Source organism: Aethalodelphis obliquidens, unplaced genomic scaffold (assembly GCF_003676395.1).
Source record: "Aethalodelphis obliquidens isolate GAN/ISIS:26980383/991018 unplaced genomic scaffold, ASM367639v1 scaffold1, whole genome shotgun sequence".
Classification (NCBI taxonomy): Eukaryota; Metazoa; Chordata; class Mammalia; order Artiodactyla; family Delphinidae; genus Aethalodelphis; species Aethalodelphis obliquidens.
The window spans coordinates 66,066,390-66,086,941 of record NW_020837945.1 but is presented as its reverse complement, the minus strand read 5'-3'; the positions used below and the strand labels follow the sequence as shown (position 1 = coordinate 66,086,941).

Sequence of the window (20,552 nt, the reverse complement as noted above, 5' to 3'; positions counted from 1 at the left end):
ATACAGACCAACTTAGTGAGTGCTGTAACAGAAGCACAGAGTGCTGGGAAAGGGAATTATTTGATCTCCCAGATCTGACTGGGAAGATCTGGAAGAACTTCGTTAAAGGAGAAGGCAGCTGGGTCTTGAAGGCTTGGGAGCAATTCAGCAGGTAAAGAAGGGGTTAAAGAGAAATCCAGGATAAGGGAACAGAGTGACCAAAACACACAGGGGCATTAAACAACCAGGGTATATTCAAAGAATGGCAATTGGTGCAACTCAGTATAACTGGAACACAGGTGTTGAGTGGACCGAAGGTTGAAAAGGTAAGCTGGTTTCCAATTGGGAAAGTAGTTTGGACTGTATTCCAATTGCAGAGGGGGTTTACTGCAGGTCTGTGGCAGAGGAGGGGAGGTATGTTTTGCTTATTTTGTCAGGAGAGCAACATTCTTAGTTCTGTTTTGGGAGTGGGGAGAGACAGGAGGCAAGGAAACTTAAAATGATTCGGGCCAAGGTAATCAAAGTCTAACAGGAGCAGCAATATGGGAATGCAGAGGAGGGGAAAGGTTCCAGAAACATTTCTGAGGTAAATAGGGCAGGCCTTGGTGGAAGATGGAAAACCTTCTGCGCCTGGCCAACTGAGGGCTTGGGGATACTTCAATTTGAGAAAAAGAACACTGGGACTGAAGGTGGGGACCACGTTGGAAGAAAAATTCCAATATCTTGCAGAATATGGTGAGAATAATGGGCTAAAAGCAAGGAGAAATTCTGAGGAAAAATAAAAGCCCCACAGAGATGGGAAGGACAAATCCTCAATCTGAACCACAGAAGTGAAGCCCTGGTTCTGGTCTCGTAAGTCAGCTGTCCTAAGGAGAAGATAAACCCACGTGCCTTCTTAACTAAAGCAGCCCCCAAGGAGGAGGATCAAATTGGTTCCGCTCAGTGTCCGCATGTTCCAAATGAAAGGGCCTGGCTGTATCGAATGAGAGATCTGGGAAGCGTCCTGGATAAAATCTCGGACATAATTCCTGCTCCTGGGAAATAGAGCCTAAGCGTCCTCCTCCCCGCTCCGCCGCGGAGTCCCCAGGGGAACCGCTGCTCACGCGCAGCCCGGCGCGGCACACGGGTCCGCGTAGCCCCGTGGCGTACGGGGCCATAAGGGGCCGACCCGCCCTCCCGGCCAGAGCGGCGGGTTCGGCGCGGCGCGCGGGGCGGTGCCAGGGGAGGGGCAGGAGGCCCGGCCCCGCCCTAGCCGGCCAGGGGCGGCCCCGAAGGCACCGCGCGCCCAGTGCAGATATCAGGGCCCCGCGCCGCTGTCCCGCCGTCCCGCCGCCTCCGCGCCCGCCTCCTGGCTCCTGGCTCGGAGATGGGCGCGGCGCCCTGCGGTGCTGCCCCCGCCCCTCCCCGTCCCTTCCGGCCCCGCGAACCCGCGAGAGACCCGGGCGCCGCGGGCGTCCCGCCGCCGGCCGTGGGGTAGGCGCTCCTCGGCGGTCCGGGACCTGGTGAGGTGAGCAGCGCGCCCTGGAGGATCCCAAATTCGGGAGTTTGCAGGACCTCTCTGTGGACACGATATATCCACAAAGCATTAAACACTTAAATTCTAAAGTAAAATGTGGAAAGGGGGGAAGGGCGTTCTCTCCTCTCCAGAATCTGGGCAGCGTCTTTGGAAACGGTAAAGAAACTATCTTAGAAATTGGAGGCGAGCCGTGGTCCCTGACCGGGGATGCCCGTGGCAGCTTCCTGAGAAGGGTTACTGGTATTTGTCGGGAAGAGGGGCTGCGGCTGTTTGTTTTGTTAAACGAACGACAGTCTACTGAATCGGAGGGATCCGGGAACAGCGTGTAGACCTCCCAGAGCCTCCTCACCGAGCTTGTCCCCAAACCTGCCTGGTGGCGGAGGGCGGGGGCACGTGCACCCCAGGGTGCCGGGTGGCGGATAGGGTGGACTCTCTCACGGGCACTGTGAGGTCCTGAACAGAGGAAGTTTTATTGTACTGCGGTCTGTCGAACTGCCTTGTTCTGGGCAGAGGAGAGTCGCCCGGGAGCTGCCGCATCCTTGTAGCTCTCTCCGAAACTAGAGGCCACTTGTTAGAACTTGGATGGTGTATGTCTAGTTATACGTGCTACGCTACGGAATATGAACCGTGAGGTTTTTCTTTAAAATTGAGATTTGTTGTTAACATTTTCGAATAGGAATCTGTGGGAGAGAGACGTCATTACTTGCTCTCTTACTCTTCCCTTTGTTGGTTTCCTAGGTACATGCGTGCATGAATAATAGGCAAATTATGTCCTAGCCTATAATGAAATGTCTTTGCTGGTGTAGTCCTTTACCAGGATATGGAGGGCAACATTAAATTATTGCACCCCTAAGTGAAAGATTTTCAGGTGGGGATTAAAAGCTGGGAAATTTGTTGATATAATTGTATGAGGCAGCAAGGCCTGCAAAGGAAAACTAATTTTTCTCCACCAATGGCTAAATGCAGCATAGAAGGCCTCCCTGCAGGCTGGGTAGCAGCCAGGCTTGCAAAACAGTAGCTTCTTCCCCTGCTGCAGTTGTAGCAAATGTGTAAATGGCTAAATAAATGGAGATAAATGGCTGAGGAAGTGGTTGTACATAGTGTAAGGCAGTTTGAGTCTGGAGAAGAAAATGCCTTGGCAGGCTTTGCTTGAGTTAGGGATCTCTTGGGAGGGGACTGGTGCCTCTCTGGTCCCCATTTTGCCAACCTAATTCCACTTCACGGCCACCACTGTCTCTGGAGTGCTCCCTGTATTCCCCTTTCTCTTTCCCCTCCAGCTTTTAGCTTTCCCCTGTTCCCCAGTAAAGGCTAGCAATGAGCTTGGCAGAGGCAGAGTTATGGTGGCCTGGGGATAGAGAACTTACAAGTCTAGTGAAAGCAGAGTTGTGGCCTAGGGGAGACTTGGGGTGGGTGGGGTGAAGCAACTTCCAGCCTAGACTTCCAGCCTAGAAGGCTCTCAAAAGAGTGGGAGGGTAATGATGGAGGGAAAGAGATTCTCTGGGGAGGAGAGTAGGTGCTTGACAGTTTGTTTCCTGCTGAGGGTTTTACTATTTCCTTTTTGTTGTTTGACCATAAGGGCATTTCCAGATGGAGTTGGGGGAGTATAGAACTTCTCTGAAAAGTCCCTCCTTTTCCCAAATTTGTATTTCTTTCAACTCCCTTGTAGGTTTTCAGAGAGTAAGTGAGGGCAGGGGGAGAGAGAAGAAGCACTGAGGCTCTGCCTTTCCACAGAGACAATGGAACGTGGACTGACTTGGGCCCAGAAGGTGGATTTGAAAGTTGAAAAGAATGTTCCACATTTAGTTAAAAGTCAGGGCCTTTATTTTGCAGAAGGGCATTGAGAACCATAACATTTACCTTTAGTTACTGATGAGTTTTGCCTGATAAAGGATCCAAGTTCCTACCTCTCTTTTTTTTTTCTCCAGCATTTTATTGTGAAAAATTTCAGACGTACAGAACTCGAATCAGAAGGTGGTTAAGAAATAGATGAGTGAAAGATATTGACATTTCGGGGTGGGGGGAGGATCTTATTCTTCTGACTCTTCCCTAAGAATCCTAGGCACATCTCTTCATTGCTTCCTTTTTCCCATTCTTAAAACATCAGTTGGATGATCTCACTCCCCTGCTTAACACCCTCCAATGGAATAAAATCCCTCACACTTGGAAGAAAATCCAACTCTCTACCAGGACTTAGCAAAGCCCTATGTGATCTGGCCTCTTTGCCCTTCTATTCTGTCACTCTCCCCTCACTTTACTGTCTTCCTTGCTTTTCTTTGCCTGAACACTCTTCCCTCAAATACTGGCAGTGCTTCTTTCCTTAGTTCATTTAGGGCTCTTTTCAAATGTGACCTCCTCCATCAGGTCTTCCTTGACCACCTGATCCCAAACCGCACTTTGTCACTCCCTGTCCTCTGACCCTGCTTTAGCTTTTTTCACTGTACTTACCATTACCCAGCATTAAATAGTATATGTTTCTTTATTAATCATCCATATATCCCCCACTCAAGTGTAAGCTTCAGTAAGGACAAGAAATTTTTTGTTTTATTCATGGCGATGTTCCTGTTTGGCATATTGTAGGCAATTAATAAATAATTGTTGAATTAATTAGATAATTAAATGACACAGACAAGACATTGCCTCCCATAAGGGTTACAGAACCCTTGGTAAAATATTAGAAGTCCTTGTAAGTAATTCAGGTTAATCAATATTTTATAGGTAGATGGTGATCCTAGAGATCAGTGGCCACTCTTATCTCCACAGTGCTTTGAAGCTGAATCCTGTGTTAGGAGCTGGGCTAGTTTTGACAAACCCTTATCCCAAACAAGATATAAAAAATTTCAATCCTAAAAATTTACCCCTTGCCCCTTTCTAGTTACTCCCAATCCCCAGAAGCAACTTTTGTTATGATTTCTTTTATCATAGATTAGTCTTGCTGGTTCCTGAACATATAAACGCATTCACACTGTATGTACTTTTGTGTCTGGCTTCTTTTTGCTTGGCACAATGTCTGTGAGATTCAGCCATGTGGTTGAGTATAACAGTTGTTTATTTTTATTTCAAGATAGTATTCCACAATATGAATATCTACCTTCTGTTTATCCATTCTCTTATTGATGGACACTTGGGTTGTTTCCAGTTTGGAGCTATTTTGAATAAAGCTGCCATGAATATTCTTATAGAGTCTGCCTCATTTTGGCTTCTATGTACTTCTTTGAAAATCTTTGTGCCACCAGTGCTGAGAGAAGTATGGCAAGGTTATGGTGGCTATGACTGATGTGGCAGCCTGCCTGCAGCCCAACAGTGCCCTTCCTAGACAGCCCCACTGGGTGCTGACTTCCACTGCAGAGGGAAAGCACTTGGAAAAGGAGTGCGCAGGCAAACTGGGGAGCCCTCCGGTGCACTTTTAGTGTTTCTAGATCCTTAAAAGAGACTGTAGAATGCCTGCCGCCATTGCTGTTGTATTCACCTCCTCCTCTCAGCTCCCCATCCCAGTACAAGTTGACTCTAATTAGCCATCGAGCATTCTGTTCTCGAGGGGTTTAAATATTTATGAGTAAGAGTCTTGTTCAGAGCCTGATAAAATATTTATGTGTTTCCATGGGGCATTGGTTTCCATCTAGACTTCTCAAGGTGTTTTTTTGGAGACACTTGTCATAATTATGAGCTGCTCAGACAGAGATAGATGATACGGCCAGAGAACATTGGTAATGCTGAACCCACCTTGCTTTCTAGGGATGGGGACAAATGAGGCTTCAGAAGAATGAGCATTAATAATATCTGGATCGGGAGAAAGACTGACAACAATGACTTGGGAAAAGCAGGGCCTGTTAATGGAGTGCCCCTGAGGGTGTGAGTCCAGAGGGGATGGTGGAAAAGAGCTTGTCAGCGTGAGGAGGGATTAATTAAGATGGAATGCATTCGTTCCAAATAGAAGAATAAAGAAATCAGCCTTTAAAGGACACAGTTCCTTTGACAGCAATGTAGACAAGGCCTGTATAAGGCAGCTGTGCTGAGTGCTATAATTATCACACCTGCTATGAAAATATGGGAGAAGGAGTGGAGGCTAGCCAGCGTTTCCAGGGGTGGGGGGGCCGGGGGAGAAAACTAGCTATTTCAGGAGGAGTTGTTATTTTCATCCAAGGAAGAAGTGCGTTTTGAGTCAAGTTTTGAAGGAGGTGTGGCTCTCTGACTGGCAGCTGTGGTGTGGAAGGGCATTTCCAGACAGACAGAGTAACTTAAGCAGACGTTTGAGTCAGGGCCAAAGTGCTGGTGTGGCTTTGAGTGAGGTGAAGACGGGGGTCAGGGAGGGGTAGGGCAGGTTGCAGTAAGAGGTAGAGCAGGAGAGCTAAAGGCCAATGGTAAAGGACACAGGGGCCTGGACTTTAGTCTGTTCATTGTAGGGAGCCATGTAACTTTTGATTGGGTCGGATTTTGAGCAATTCTTGGGCAGTGCCTCCAGCCCAAGCAAGGCCTTGAGGTCTGTTTATGTCCAAGTCACTTCCAGAATATTCTCCTGTGTCCAATCCAGTCTAGAGACTTTGTACAATCTACTCTAAGGGATGTAAACAAGAGGAGGTCAGATTCATTCAGTATACTCCTGGGATTAACCAGAGACAGATCTCACCCATCACACAAATACTGAGAACGCTCCAAGTCACACTGAATTCATGGGCTGTATGCTGCATCCTCTGATCTCTTTCATGGCCACTTTGCCTCAATGGGAGGGAATTGAGAGGGTCTAAGTACCCCTTTATCACCTGAACCTATATCTGGGTCAGTATACTTCAGGCTGGGTTGCCAAGCAACAGAGGACCAAGCGATGAGGCTGGCAGACCATCTCTGCAAGATTAAGGCCTGCTTCAACCCGGTTCCTGGGCGGTGACTAGAGAGGCAACTGGCAGTAGAGGGTTGAGGCCATGCAGATCGACAAACCATAGACAGGACTGCTCGGCCACCTTCCACATGTGTTCTCCCGTCAGATCACAGATTCCTATTCAAAAGTGCCTCAGGATGTTTATTTTTAATCCATAATAAAAATAAGGAGGTCAGGAGGGGTGTGAAACCTCTCGGTCATCTCCACTTTATGGTGTTTGTGATAAGGAGGAGAGAATTGTAGATGTGATGGTCTGGGGATAGTCAGTCTTCGGTGTTGTGGTGAGGAACTTTGCATATGTGTAGATTAGCTGGAGAGCTCTGGATGGGGAGAAGCGATTTCTTGGTGTGAGGACAGAATAAGGCATGGGAGGACCTCTTAGAGAAACTTCATGATTCTGCCCAGGGCCTTGCTATTTGGAACTGCTCTCTTGCTGCTGTGGGTACCTGTTCTAGAGTGCCATTGGGAACACCCAAGAAAGAATTCTCTGGGCCTTCCCACTGCCGTCTGCCTATGCTGCAATATCAGACTATCAATCAGCACTGTCAGCTCACCATCCTGATTTTCCAAGGGTAATTGGGGAGACCTTGGGAGAGGAGGCAGAAGCGAAAGTCTTAACTAGGGAAATGGCAAGACTCCGGACTAACAACGTCCTTCTTGGTTCTTATTTAAGACATTCCTGATTTTTTGCATGATGTGGAATCTTCCAAGGGCCACATTAGCTGTAGTATTTCCTCTGAACAGGTGAACAATGTACATCCTTAATTGAGTGCCTTTTCCAAATGGACATTTCAGTGATTCTCTGTTGTGCCCTGGCTGGTGATGGTTGCCTGCTTTTGGATGCTGTTTAGATAAACCCAGGAGATTGGAGTGAAGAGGAAGCAGGAAAGATGATGGCAGGAGACAGGAAAGGGAAGAGAGTAGTGACTTGCTGGGGTCCTAGGCAGCCAGTTATCTGCAAATGAAAGACTGGGATGAAAGAACATCAAATAACCACCCATGGGAATCTTTATGTGCAAATATTGCTGCCTTTCAAGGCAGCTGTGAGGAGAAAAGAAGGGCGGAGACATGAGGCTGCTTTCAGTCAGTTTGAGGAATATTAATACAGGCTTGACACACCAGAACACATAGCCACACCACAACCATGCAGATCCCAGCAGTAATACACTGTCCAAACCCCCTTCGCGCTTCCATCACATTCTCTCATATTCATTCATAATATTACTTATGTATGTGAGACATTTCAGCTGTACTTGCAAAGATGCACAAATGCAGACTGACTTTATAAAGTAAGTATAAAGATAAGAAGAAACTATTCTAAAATGTTACCAGCAGTGGGATTATAAATGATTCCTTTTCTTTTTTTTAAACTTATCCCTATTTTCCATGATTGCTGTTATAAGTATGGATTTCTATGATAATCAGCAAAACATTAAGTAAAAAAATCTTTTAAGGGTCTAAGTAGGGAGAAAGAAGAAGAGGCATAGATGGAGGACAGTAGGATTGTACAAGAATAGAAAAAAAAATGTTGGAAGATGAATGAACAAAAAAGTTAATTCTTTTCAGGCTGCTAACTTCTGCATATTTTTTTGTTCATTATTGAATATCATATCTCCTGCCCCCTGCCCCAAGGATCTGGAAGCTTCTATTAGCATGAAACCAAATTGCAAATACTAAGCCAAGTGTCATACCTCCAAGGCCTTAATGCAGTCCTGTGGGTGACAATTGGAAGTCCCACAACTGGCTTACAGATGTCGACCAAGGTGCTAACATAGAACACTTCAACCTGGGCGGCAGCATCTTTTCCACAGAGTTTAATATTTATTCCTGCAATGGCCGGGCCAGCCTTGTGCATCTCATCTCTGGAATATGGAACAGGGACCAACAAAAGCTGTCTGTAGTTGGAGTAGTGGGATTTTCCCAGACAAAACCCTGTTCTATTCTCATCCACGCCTCTGCCTGCTGCTCAATGGCTCAGGCAACCCCTTGGGAAGGTCTGCAGCTGAGCCTTTGGAGAGGTAGATGGAGTTTTCATTGCACAACCACTGGCCTTTTCTAGAGGCACTGTCGAGTCTGTGCTTTAATTGGCTTCTACTGAGGGACACGTGGTGAGGCCTCTGTCCGGGAGCAGAAGTTGCTGTCTACCTTTACCCACCAGGATCAATTTAAAGCAAATGCCAGAGAACTGTATACCCCACTGAACTCTGGGGTCTGGCATTACTTGTAATATTACAGCCTCAATAAATCCTTTTTATATTTTTAATTTATTACTTTTTTAAATTATAAAAGTAATACACACTCATTATAACAAGTCTAGTAAATAGCAGTATAGAAAGAAAATGTTACTAATCTCCACCTACTTTCCTTTCCATCTTCCTGACAAAACCACTTCTTCACCCCTTTTCTACTTCCAGACAAACATAGGTAGAGTTATATTCTATTTCATATGTAAATGGGATCATATAATACAAGTTATTCTGTTTCATTTTATTATATTCCCTTATTTATTTATAATATTCCTTTGCAGAAAAGTTCTGTAATTTTTCCCATTATTTTTGTATTGATAGATATTTTCCTCCAGTGTTTTTTTGTTTTGTTTTTTTACACAACAAACTATGCCACAGTAAACATTCTACATATATCCTTACAATTTGGTTTTTATTTCCACAGGAAAATCCCCCAAATTGGCATTTCTGGGTCAAAGGGAACACACACAATTTTACTGCTCACTGTGGGTTTCCCCTACAGCAGTTGTTTCCCTCCCTCCTTCTGTCTTGCTCTCCCCTCTCCCACCGCCTTTCTCCAGGAGAGCCCTGCAGTGAGACCTCATCCTTGCCAAGTGTGGATTATATCAGCTCAGTGGGGAGCAGGGTCTGCAGTGTCTTGGTTGCATTGTGTCTCTATTGCTTCTGGTTGGCCAGACTGTTTACAATTCCCCTTGCTCATTTATTCCATGCTGAGGAATTATACATGGTCTTCATCTGTGGCCGGAGCAGCATGATCAGTGGGGAGGGGGCCGCTTTCAGAGAGAATAAGCTGTTACAATGCTTTCTCACAACGTGGTACCTGCTAATGTTTTTGTTATGTCCTTCCCTTAATAGTTGGATTGAGAAAAGTTCTTTGATTCCATCCCGGTCTTCTCCCTCTATTTTGAGGGATTTGGGATCTGGGGATTTTTATGAGTATATAGTCAATCAACTACAATTGATTACTTGACATGAGGATAATTAGTTGAGAAGGTAGGGGTCTCGGAGCTTAAGGATCAGTGCCAAGCAACAGATGCGAACATTTTTAAACAAATGATTTTACTCAACCTGGTATTAGTAGTGAGCTTCCCAGGACTACTTGGCTTTCATTTTTATTTTTGCTCTTGTTTGCATGTAAAAATTCAGTCTAGCCCAAAAGACTGGAGAGGAGTGGGATTCCTCACCATACCAGGGCTGGAGAAAATATCAGAGAAGCATTAAGGGAAGCTGGTGAGTATGAACAAGTGAAATATAAATGGTGAACTGACAAAGTAGCAAGAAATACGAGGTTTTTAAATCCTCAGCTGAAGGCTGCTGTGTAGGCCTGTGAGTTCGTGGACACGCTATGGAAATCTGTGATCTCTAATCTATATTACAAACCCAGTTGTGATTCTGTGTTCAGAATGCAAACATAAGCTGAGTGGAGGGAACAAAATCATGAAGTCCTATGGCAGATATTTTGCTGTTGGCTTCTATAACACATGCTGCAATTTTTGCTCAGTAGCTTTGAAATGGATTTTTATGTCCTAGATTGAAAACTAAAGAAAGAAATGAAAACCAGAATAGAAGTTATTGTGATTAATTTCTAAGGAGAAATTTTAACTTTAGGTTGGACATATATAAACCAGAAGCATAAGCATCATTCTTTGTGTTAATACTTTTAACATCAACTTTTATTTTCAAGTGTGCACTGATGGAGTAATAATGATAGTTAAACCAATCCCTATTATAGGTTTGTCTCTTATAACTTAGGGATTCTGTAATGTATCTTAATTGGTCTCACAGGTAATAGTAAGGATAGTTATGTCTTATACTGTTTGCACTGTGATTTGCATCTGTAAAGATTATCTTTAAACAGTTTGGTCTTGACAGTAAATAAATTTAAGGTTAAACATATTACAAGACATTAAGCATCTGCTTCTGGCCATAATGGTCTACCTGGTAGTAGACGATTGCTCCCAGAGGGGACATCTAGAAAAGCTGGATTTCAAAAATCTATTTGAAGGCGTAAAAGACCTACCAAGGCAGCCAGTGCTTGAGAGCTAAGACCTTAGAAAGAAGAGAAATTCATTGAGTGCCCTACATTCTAGGTTGCATTTTTCCTTGAGACATTTACCATTTAGTAAGTAGCATGTGTGGAGAAGCTAAGAACCCAAGCAAAAAGCAGCTGCTAAGACTCAGAGAAGCTGAGCAGAACATTCTGCAGCCTGATAGGGCTGGGGAAGGAAAAAAGGGGGAATTCAAGGATACTAAGTGAGCTGGGACCTAAGAAGCCATGCTCATGGAAAGAAAAGAGGCACAGAGGAATCAGCCCGATAAGTTTGAACCATTTTCCTTATAAGTCATTCACCAATGTATAAGTAGCACAGACCAAGAGGTAAGAAAGCCAAACAGAAAGCAGGTGCTGAAAAGCTATTACAGTCTTACTGTGCTGGGGAGATTAAAATGGGAGTGTTAGGCCCACCAAAGTGGAAGGGCCTGAAAAACACTGCAACAGTTAATTTTATGTGTCTATTTGTGTCGGCCACAGGATGACCAGATATCTGGTTAAACATTATTTTGGGGTATATCTGTGGGGTGCTTCTGGAAGAGATTAGCATTTGAATTAGGGAACTAAGTAAAGCAGTTGGCCTTCCTCAATGTGGATGGACATCACCCAGTCTGTTGAAGGCCTGCATAGAGCAAAATGGCTGAGGAAGGTTGAAATTTCTCTGCCTGACTACTGAGCTGGGACATCCATCTTCTCTTGCCCTTGGCACTCCTGGTTTTCAGGCTTTCGGACACAGACTGGCACCTACACCATCAGCTCTCTGGCTCTCAGGCCTTTGAACTACACCACTGGCTTTCCTGTGTCTCCAGCTTGTGGATGACAGATCATGGGACTTCTCAGCCTTCATAATTAATTGTGTGAGCCAGAACCTTGTAATAAATCTTTTTAATTTATACATAAAATATTACTTCTGTTTCTCTGGAGGACCCTGACTAGTACAAATACCCTAAGCTTTTGGTTGGGACTCCTGAAGGACTGTGCCTGAGGAGTTAGCCCAGAAATAGACCTGATCTTATAAACAATTGAAATCCAGTCCCCAATCAGATTAGCCACTGACTGGATTAACATGATCAGTTTTGGCTCCGGCCGGAGCAGGCGCAGGAGCGTGGGGGCCGCGGTGGGTGGCCCGGTGGCCTTCTCGCACAACCCCCAACCCCCTCGTCCGGCCCCTCGGCCAGAGCCCTCCAGGAAACCTCTGTTTTTTGCTCTGAAGGCCTTCAACTGATTGGATGTGGCCCACCCACATTGTGGAAGGCAAACCCTATCAAACCGTGTGTCCTTGCACTGCACTCATTTAATGACCTTGCCCTTTGTTGCAGCATGCAGGATCTAGTTCCCGGACCAGGGATCGAACCCGGGCCCCCTGAATTGGGAGCACGGAGTCTTAACCACTGGACCACCCTATTCTTGTTTTTAAATACGGTCCCCTCCCTCTCTCAATGGAAGATAAGCTTGGAGCAAAGGTGTCCAGTAGAAATGTTCTCAAAAATCCTGGGCATGTTCTCAAAACACTTTTTTTTTTAACAGCTATTTAATTGCCACTGTACTGCCAAGGATTAAATCAGTTTTTTACTTTGCTTCTTCACAGTGTTTTCCTTATAAAAAATTAAAGTAAGTAAATGACTGCCAGGTGGAGAAAACTGTCTGCTAAAGAATTGTATAAAGGCATCATAATGGCAGTATAAAAGAGTTGATCTTGGAATCAAGGCCTTGGGTTCATGTTATAGCATCTGCTACTTTCTAGCCATATGACAGTGATTTTTATCTCTCTGGTTCTACAAAGTGGCCATACTTCATGTTACTTGTAACGGCAAGAAAAATAGACCACAGGGTGTGAAGGGTTACAGTTAGTCCTCTGGTAGTGCTCTGGTTTCACAAGTCTTTTCTAAAGTTCTTAGAATGATTAGTAGGAGGTAATATTCATGTAATACCACCAGCACTGTGCCTGCTTAATAGAAGACACTCAATTATTTCTTGAGTGGAGTTAGTTTCAGTTGATACTATACCCTTTAAATTTAAAAAAAGCCAACTTATTTTACCATATACACAATTCTTTACTGTTAAAAGTGTTTAAATTAATTGTACCCTTGGTTACATGTTGAAAAACAGAACTGAAATGTTAAGTGGTGACCAAGTAATTATACTTCCATCATGCTAATGTTGTAGGGAAGAGTAAAGAAAAATCAAACAGCAAAGGCATACCCAATAATTAAGTTGCACAATTAAAGGTTAATATTTTCTCAACACAAAAATGCAGGTTTCTACTTCATCCTACTCTCTTACAGTTAATCTTTGATAACTCGAGGCACACTGAAAATATTAAAGCCAACTAGGTCTTAACTGATTACGTTTTCCTTAGTAAAGGTGGAAGTGTAGAGAATTATTCTTAGTACTACTGATACAAATAAAATTGGCTGGTTATTAGATGCCTTTCAGTGTCGTGGTTATGGTATATGAAGCTCTCTTGCCAATGAAAGTTTTGTCCAAATCACTTCCTAGTTGCCTCAAAATCCCCCACTTGTTAAGTTCTCCTTTCCCTATTCTTACTGGCTTTCTACCTTCATACCTTTTTACGAAATAAACATTTTCTTCCAACTAAAATAAAAAAAGATAGGGGCTTCCCTTGTGGCGCAGTGGTTGAGAGTCCGCCTGCCGATGCAGGGGACACGGGTTCGTGCCCCGGTCCGGGAAGATCCCACGTGCCGCGGAGCGGCTGGGTCCGTGAGCCATGGCCGCTGAGCCTGCGCGTCCGGAGCCTGTGCTCCGCAACGGGAGAGGCCACGGCAGTGAGAGGCCCGCATACCGCAAAAAAAAAAGATAATCAGTTTTATTCTAACACCCTAACAGAAGCTGAAAAACATACCCTTTGGAAAAGAGAAAATGATCCAGAGCTTCTGTATTCTTAACATATGGTCTCTGATATTAAGTGAAATAAAACAAAACAAAACAAAAGGGGGCATACCAAAATATTCTTTCCAGAATACGGTGCAGAAAGGGAGAATGTAGAGTCCCTGAGCTGAGAAGACAGTTTCAAGTCTAGGGAGGCCAAAGGCAGCTGGAGTTTGCAAAACGGAGTATTGAAGAGGAGAAAGCTGCTCAGAGAGAACTCCAGAGATTCTCACAGAGTATACCTCAAGTACAAAGCTGAGTACTAATGAGCACATGAGTGTGAGGAGGCTACCTAGGGAGGGAAGAAGAACCATTCAAAAGGATTAGAGGAACCAGTACTTGCCAGTCACACAGGGCTGGGAACAGAGATTTCATCAGGAAAAAGTGCAAGCAAAAAAGACAATGGAACAACATCTTTAAAGTACTGGAAAGACAAAAAACAAAAAAAACCCTTCAACCTAGAATTCTATGCCGAGTGAAAATATCTTTCAAAACAAAGGCAAAAGACTTTTTCAGATGTATAAAAGCTGAAAGAATTCTTTACTGGCAGATGTTCACTACAAGAAATGTTAAAGGAAGTGCTTTCAGCAGAAGGAAAATGATACAAGGAGGAAATACGGATATATACAAAAAAGTGAAGAGCACCAGACATGGTAACTACATGGGAAAATATGTAAGATTTTTATTATTTAAACTTCTTTTAAGTAAAATTGACAGTTTAAAGAAAAATAAAAACAATGTATTGTGGGGTTTATAACATTTAAAAGGAAATGTATGACAATGACTGTACAGAGGCTGTTAGTGGAAACATGGAAATATATTCTTGGTCACATTCTTATACTACATGTGAAGTCATGTGATATCACTTGAAGGTAGACTGCAATAGGTTAAAGATGTATCTATAAACACAAAAACAGTCACAAAAAAGAAGTATAACTAGTAAGCCAAAAGAGAGATAAAATGGAATCATAAAAAATACTCAATTCAGGGCTTCCCTGGTGGCGCAGTGTTTGAGAGTCCGCCTGCCGTTGCAGGGGACATGGGTTCGTGCCCCGGTCCGGGAAGATCCCACATGCCGCGGAGCGGCTGGGCCGCTGAGCCTGCATGTCTGGAGCCTGTGCTCCGCAACGGGAGAGGCCACAACAGTGAGAGGCCCACGTACCGCAAAAAAAAAAAAATTCACGTTAAAAAAGGCAAAAAAGGAGGAAAAGGGAAAGAAGAATAAAAAACAATACAATATGATACATTTAAACCTAAAAATACCAATATACCAATAACTACTTTAGATATAAAGGATCTCAACACCTCAACTAAAAGGTAGGAATTTCCAGATAGGATAAAAAAGCAAAGCTAATTATATACTATGTATAAGAAACAGACTTTACATATCAAGACAAAAATAAATTAAAAGGGTGGAAACGTTTAACCGTGTTAACACCAATCAAAATATAGATGAGTAGCAATATTAGTATCAGATAAAGTAGATCGCAGAGCAAAGAATATTATACACCTAATCACAGAGCTCCAAAATACATGAAGTAGAGATGATATGACTTCAAGGAGAAGTAGACAAATCCATAATTGTGGTCCAAAATTTCGTTAGCTTTCTTTAATGCATGTAGCAAGAAGACAAAATAATTAAGGATATAGAAGAAGGAAACAACGTAATCAGCTCGACCTCATTGATCTAGATATAGAGCTCTACATATTGATATAGAGCATTTTACCTATTGACAGCAAAATATTCATTCATTTCAAGTACACACGGAACATTTATCAAGAGAGACCATATTCTGGGCTGTAGGACAAGTCTCGATACAGTTAAAAGGATTCAAGTCATACAAAGTATGTTCTTGACCACAGTAGAATTAATTAAGAAATCAATAATAACAATCTTCAAATATTTGAAAATAGTAATGCATTTCAAAATAGCTCTTAAGGCAAAGAAGAAATCAAAAGGGAAATGAGAAATTAGTTTGGACTGAATGAAAATGAAAAGTTACATATAAAAAGCAGTATAGGTATACTTCATTTTATTGCATTTGGCAGATATTGAGTTTTTTACAAATTGAAGGTTTGTGGCAACCCTGCCTTGAGCAAGTCCATTGGTGCTATTTTTCCAATGGCATTTGCTCACTTAGTGTCTCTGTGTCACATTTTGGTAATTCTTGCAATATTTCAAACTTTTTCATTATTAGTATATTTGTTAGGTGATCTGTGATCAGTGGTGTTTGATGTTACAATTGCAAAAAGAATACATCTTGCTGTAGGTTCAGATGATGGTTAACATTTTTTAGCAATAAAGTATTTTTAAATTAAGGTATATACATTGGTTTTTTAAGACATAATGCTATTGCACACTCAGTTGACTATAGAATAATGTAAACATAACTTTTATATGTGCTGGGAAATCAAAAAATTCATTTGACTCACTTTGTTGTAATATTCACTTTATTGTCATAGTCTGGAACTGAAACTCTCAGTATCTCTGAGGTATGCCTGTACTTAGGTGGAAATTTATAGTGCTGAGGACTTACAAGAAGAAAAGTCTCAATGTCCTCAACTTCCATCCCAAGCAACTAGAACAAAAAAGAGTAAATGAGACCCAAAGTAAGCAGAAGAAAGGAAATAATAACTATCAGAGCAGAAATCAATAAAATAGATACACAAAAAAGTAGAGAAAATCAAAGTGAATGCTGATTTATTGAGAATATCAATAAAATCAGTAAGCCTCTAGTGAGCCTGATCAAGATAAAAAGAGAACATGCAATTTACTAACACCATGAATTAAAGAGGTGACAACACTACAAATTCTATAAATATTATAAACAGCTTTCTTCTAATAATTCCATCAACTTAGATGAAAAGAACAAATACCTTGAAAGACACAAACTACCAAAGTTTATTAAATATGTCTTAGAGTTCGTGAAAGCCCACATCTATTAAAGAAAAAGTCTTAGCAAACTAGAAGAGAATTTCCTTAACCTGATAAAGGGAATCTATGGAAAACCTACATCTAACATCATATTTAATAGTAAAAGACCTTGCTCCTAAGATCAAGAACGAGACAAAGATGTCCACTGTCACCAATTCTATTCAACACTGTTCTGGAGGTCCTAGCCAGTGCAGTAAAGTAAGAAAAAGAAATGAAAGGCATCCAGTTTGGAAAGGAAGAAGTAAAACTGTCTTTATTTGCACATGACCTGATCATCTATTTAGAATATTAAATGGAATCTACAGAAGAGCCACTAGAACTAATGAATGAGTTGAGCATAAAAATACAGTATCAATATACAAACATCGTTTGTGCATATAAATACCAATGTTGAACAATCAAAATTGGAAGTTAAAATAATAGCATCAAAAATATGAAATACTCAGGGATAAATCTGATAAAAATTGTGCAAGACCTATATACTGAGAATTACAAAACCTTATTGAGAGAAATTTAAGAAGACCTAAATAAATGGAGAGATATACCTTGTTCATGGGTGCTATTGATTGAATGTTTATGTCCTCCCCAAAATTTATATGTTGAAATCTTGTCCTCAGTGTAATGGTATTTGGAGACAGGGCCTTTGGGAGATGATTAGGTCATGAGGGGGAAGCCTTCATGAATGAGATTAGTGCCCGTATAAAAAGAGGCCAGAGAGCTAGGTAGCTCTCTTTGCATCATGTTAGGATATAAAAAGAAGTCAACCATCTGCAGACTGGAAGAGGACTGTCACCAGACCATGATCATGCTGGCACCATTATCTTGAACTTCTAGTCTTCAGAACTGTGAGAAATAAATTTATGTTGTTTATAAGCCACTTAGTCTATGGTATTTTGTTATAGCAGGTGAGCTGAAAGACAATGGGTTAGAAGGTTCAATATTGTTAAGACGTTAATTCTCTCCTAATTGATCTATAGATTCAATACAATCCCAATCAGAATCCCAGATGACCTTCTTGTAAAAATGATAACCTCACTTTAAAATTCATGGGAAAATGTGCAGTATCTAGACTAGCCAAAACAGCTTTCAAAAAAGGAACAAAGTTGGAGGATTATTGCTCTGTTCATTATTTTGAATGCAAGAGTGTTTTCAGAGGTTTATGCATATGTCAAACTTATCAAATTGACACTTTAAATATGTGCAGTTTATGGTGTATAATTTATACCTCAATAGAGCCGTTTATTTAAAAGCCTAATAGGAAAATGGGATAAAATACAAAACAAAATATTCTAAAATACCCCAAAAAACCCATAGGACAGATTGACAAAGTAAAACAAATAGTAACATAATAGATTTTAACTCATTTATGTCAGTAATTATCTTAAGAATAAATAGAATACTCCAGAACATATATACACTACCAAATATAAAATCGATAGCTAGTGGGAAACAGCCACATAGCACAGGGAGATCAGCTCGGTGCTTTGTGATCACCTAGAGGGGTGGGATAGGGAGGGTGGGAGGGAGATGCAAGAGGGAGGGAGATATGGGGATATACATATATGTATGGCTAATTCACTTTGTTATAAAGCAGAAACTAACACACCATTGTAGAGCAATTATACTCCAATAAAGATGTTAAAAAAAAAGAACGAATAGAATACTCCAATTAAAAGACAAAGATTATTGTACTAGATAAAGAACAGACATATTAAAAAGGATTATTAAAATGTTATAATTGGTGACAGAGTTTTTCATAGCCTTCATCAGTTTTTTTTTTTTTTTTTTTTGGTGGTACGCGGGCCTCTCACTGTTGTGGCCTCTCCCGTTGCGGAGCACAGGCTCCAGACGCGCAGGCTCAGCGGCCATGGCTCACGGGCGTAGCCGCTCCGCAGCATGTGGGATCTTCCCCGACCGGGGCACAAACCCGTGTCCCCTGTATTGGCAGGCGGACTCTCAACCACTGCGCCACCAGGGAAGCCCAGCCTTCATCATTTTAATGCACCATGCTTTACTTGTGGGTAGCCACAAAGAAATGTTTGATTTATGAGACCAATATAAAGAGAAACCTTAATTAAAAAAAATTTTATCCCTAGCTTCACCTGAGTTGTGGTTTGAAATGAGCCTCTTCACTTGACATGAGTGGGGTTTGTAGGAGGGGTTAATGGGTGGGCTATGATTCCCCCCTCCTGATTTTGTATGTAAAGTATTACATATTTATATATGTTTTTCAGGAGAGGATCAGTAGTTTTCATCAGTATTTCATGTCCAAAAAACTATTTAAGAATCATGGTTTGAAGAATGAATAAATTGAGTGCTGCACTAGGTGTCTAATTTCTTTTTTTTAATATACAGCAGGTTTTTATTGGTTATCTATTTTATACATATTAATGTATATATGTCAATCCCAATCTCCCAGTTTATCCCCCCGACCCGCTTTCCCCCCTTGGTGTCCATATGTTTGTTCTCTATATCTGTCTCTACTTCTGCCTTGCAAACTGGTTCATCTGTACCATTTTTCTAGATTCCACATGTATGCGTTAATATACAATATTTGTTTTTCTCCTTCTGACTGACTTCACTCTGTATGACAGTCTCTAGGTTCATCCACGTCTCTACAAATGACCCAATTTCGTTCCTTTTTATGGCTGAGTAATATTATATATATGTACCACATCTTCTTTATACATTCGTCTGTCAATGGACATTGAGGTTGCTTCCATGACCTGCCTACTGTAAATAGTGCTGCAATGAACATTGGGGTGTGTGTGTCTTTTTGAATTATGGTTTTCTCTGGGTATATGCCCAGTAGTGGGATTGCTGGGTCATATGGTAATTCTGTTTTTAGTTTTTTAAGGAACCTCCATACTGTTATCCATAGTGGCTGTATCAATTTATATTCCCACCAGCAGTGTAAGAGGATTCCCTTTTCTCTACACCCTCTCCAGCATTTGTGGTTTGTAGATTTTCTGATGATGCTCATTCTAACTGGTGTGAGGTGATACCTCATTGTAGTTATGATTTGCATTTCTCTAATAATTAGTGATGTTGAGCAGCTTTTCATGTGCTTCTTGGCCATCTGTATGTCTTCTTTGGAGAAATGTTTATTTAGGTCTTCTGCCCATTTTTTAATTGGGTTGTTCGTTTTTCTGATACTGTGCTGCATAAGCTGTTTATATATTTTGGAGATTAATCCTTTGTCCATTGATTCGTTTGCAAATAGTTTCTCCCATTGTGAGGGTTGTCTTAATGTCTTGTTTATAGTTTCCTTTGCTGTGCAAAAGCTTTTAAGTTTCATTTGGTCCCATTTGTTTATTTTTGTTTTTATTTCCATTACTCTAGGAGGTGGATCAAAAAAGATCTTGCTGTGATTTATGTCAAAGAGTGCTCTTCCTATGTTTTCCTCTTAAGAGTTTTACTGTGTCCGGTCTTACATTTAGGTCTTTATTCCATTTTGAGTTTATTTTTGTGTATGGTGTTAAGGAGTGTTCTAATTTCATTCTTTTACATGTAGCTGTCCAGTTTTCCCAGCACCACTTATTGAAGAGACTGTCTTTCTTCCATTGTATATTCTAGGTGTCTAATTTCTTAGTACTTCTCTGAAATTAATTTCTAGTGAATGGTTCAAGTGATTTGATCTGTATGTATGTACATGAGCCTCATCACAGTAGCTTGGAGTAGCAAGTTAAAGGTTATTCCAAGGATTGTGTGGTTCCACACAATCTGATGAAAGCCTTATGTTTCTTTAAGCTAGACTCAGGTTCTCATGGAATGATTCTCAGATCAACAGGTGCAACATCACCTGGGAACTTACTAGAAATGTACATTCTCAGGCCCTACTGAATCAGAAACTCTGGCAGTAAAGGGCCTGCAATCAGTATTTTTTAAGACATTCTCCAGGTGATTTTGATGTGCACTAAAGTTTGGTAACCACTGGGTTAAACTATTCTTAGAAAAGTCTATTTCGTACCCCCTGCTTTCAGGCCAAGTTTAGGACATTTTGATAAGGAAGTGGCTGCAGAATGAACAGTCCAGTGTCAATAGCTTATATTTTCCATCTCTTT

The 20,552-nt window shown here is 41.7% G+C and overlaps 1 protein-coding gene across 2 annotated transcripts in view; it reads left to right on the top strand.

The window, feature by feature from the left end:
* The first annotated feature begins 1,303 nt into the window (after nucleotides 1-1,303).
* Nucleotides 1,304-20,552, top strand: part of GPR156 (G protein-coupled receptor 156) — a 93,841-nt gene continuing 74,592 nt past the window's right edge. For both annotated transcript variants that reach the window (XM_027105832.1, XM_027105825.1), the window contains exon 1: nucleotides 1,304-1,486. The gene's annotated coding sequence lies outside the window, so the exon portion shown is untranslated. The remainder of the gene's footprint in view (nucleotides 1,487-20,552) is intronic.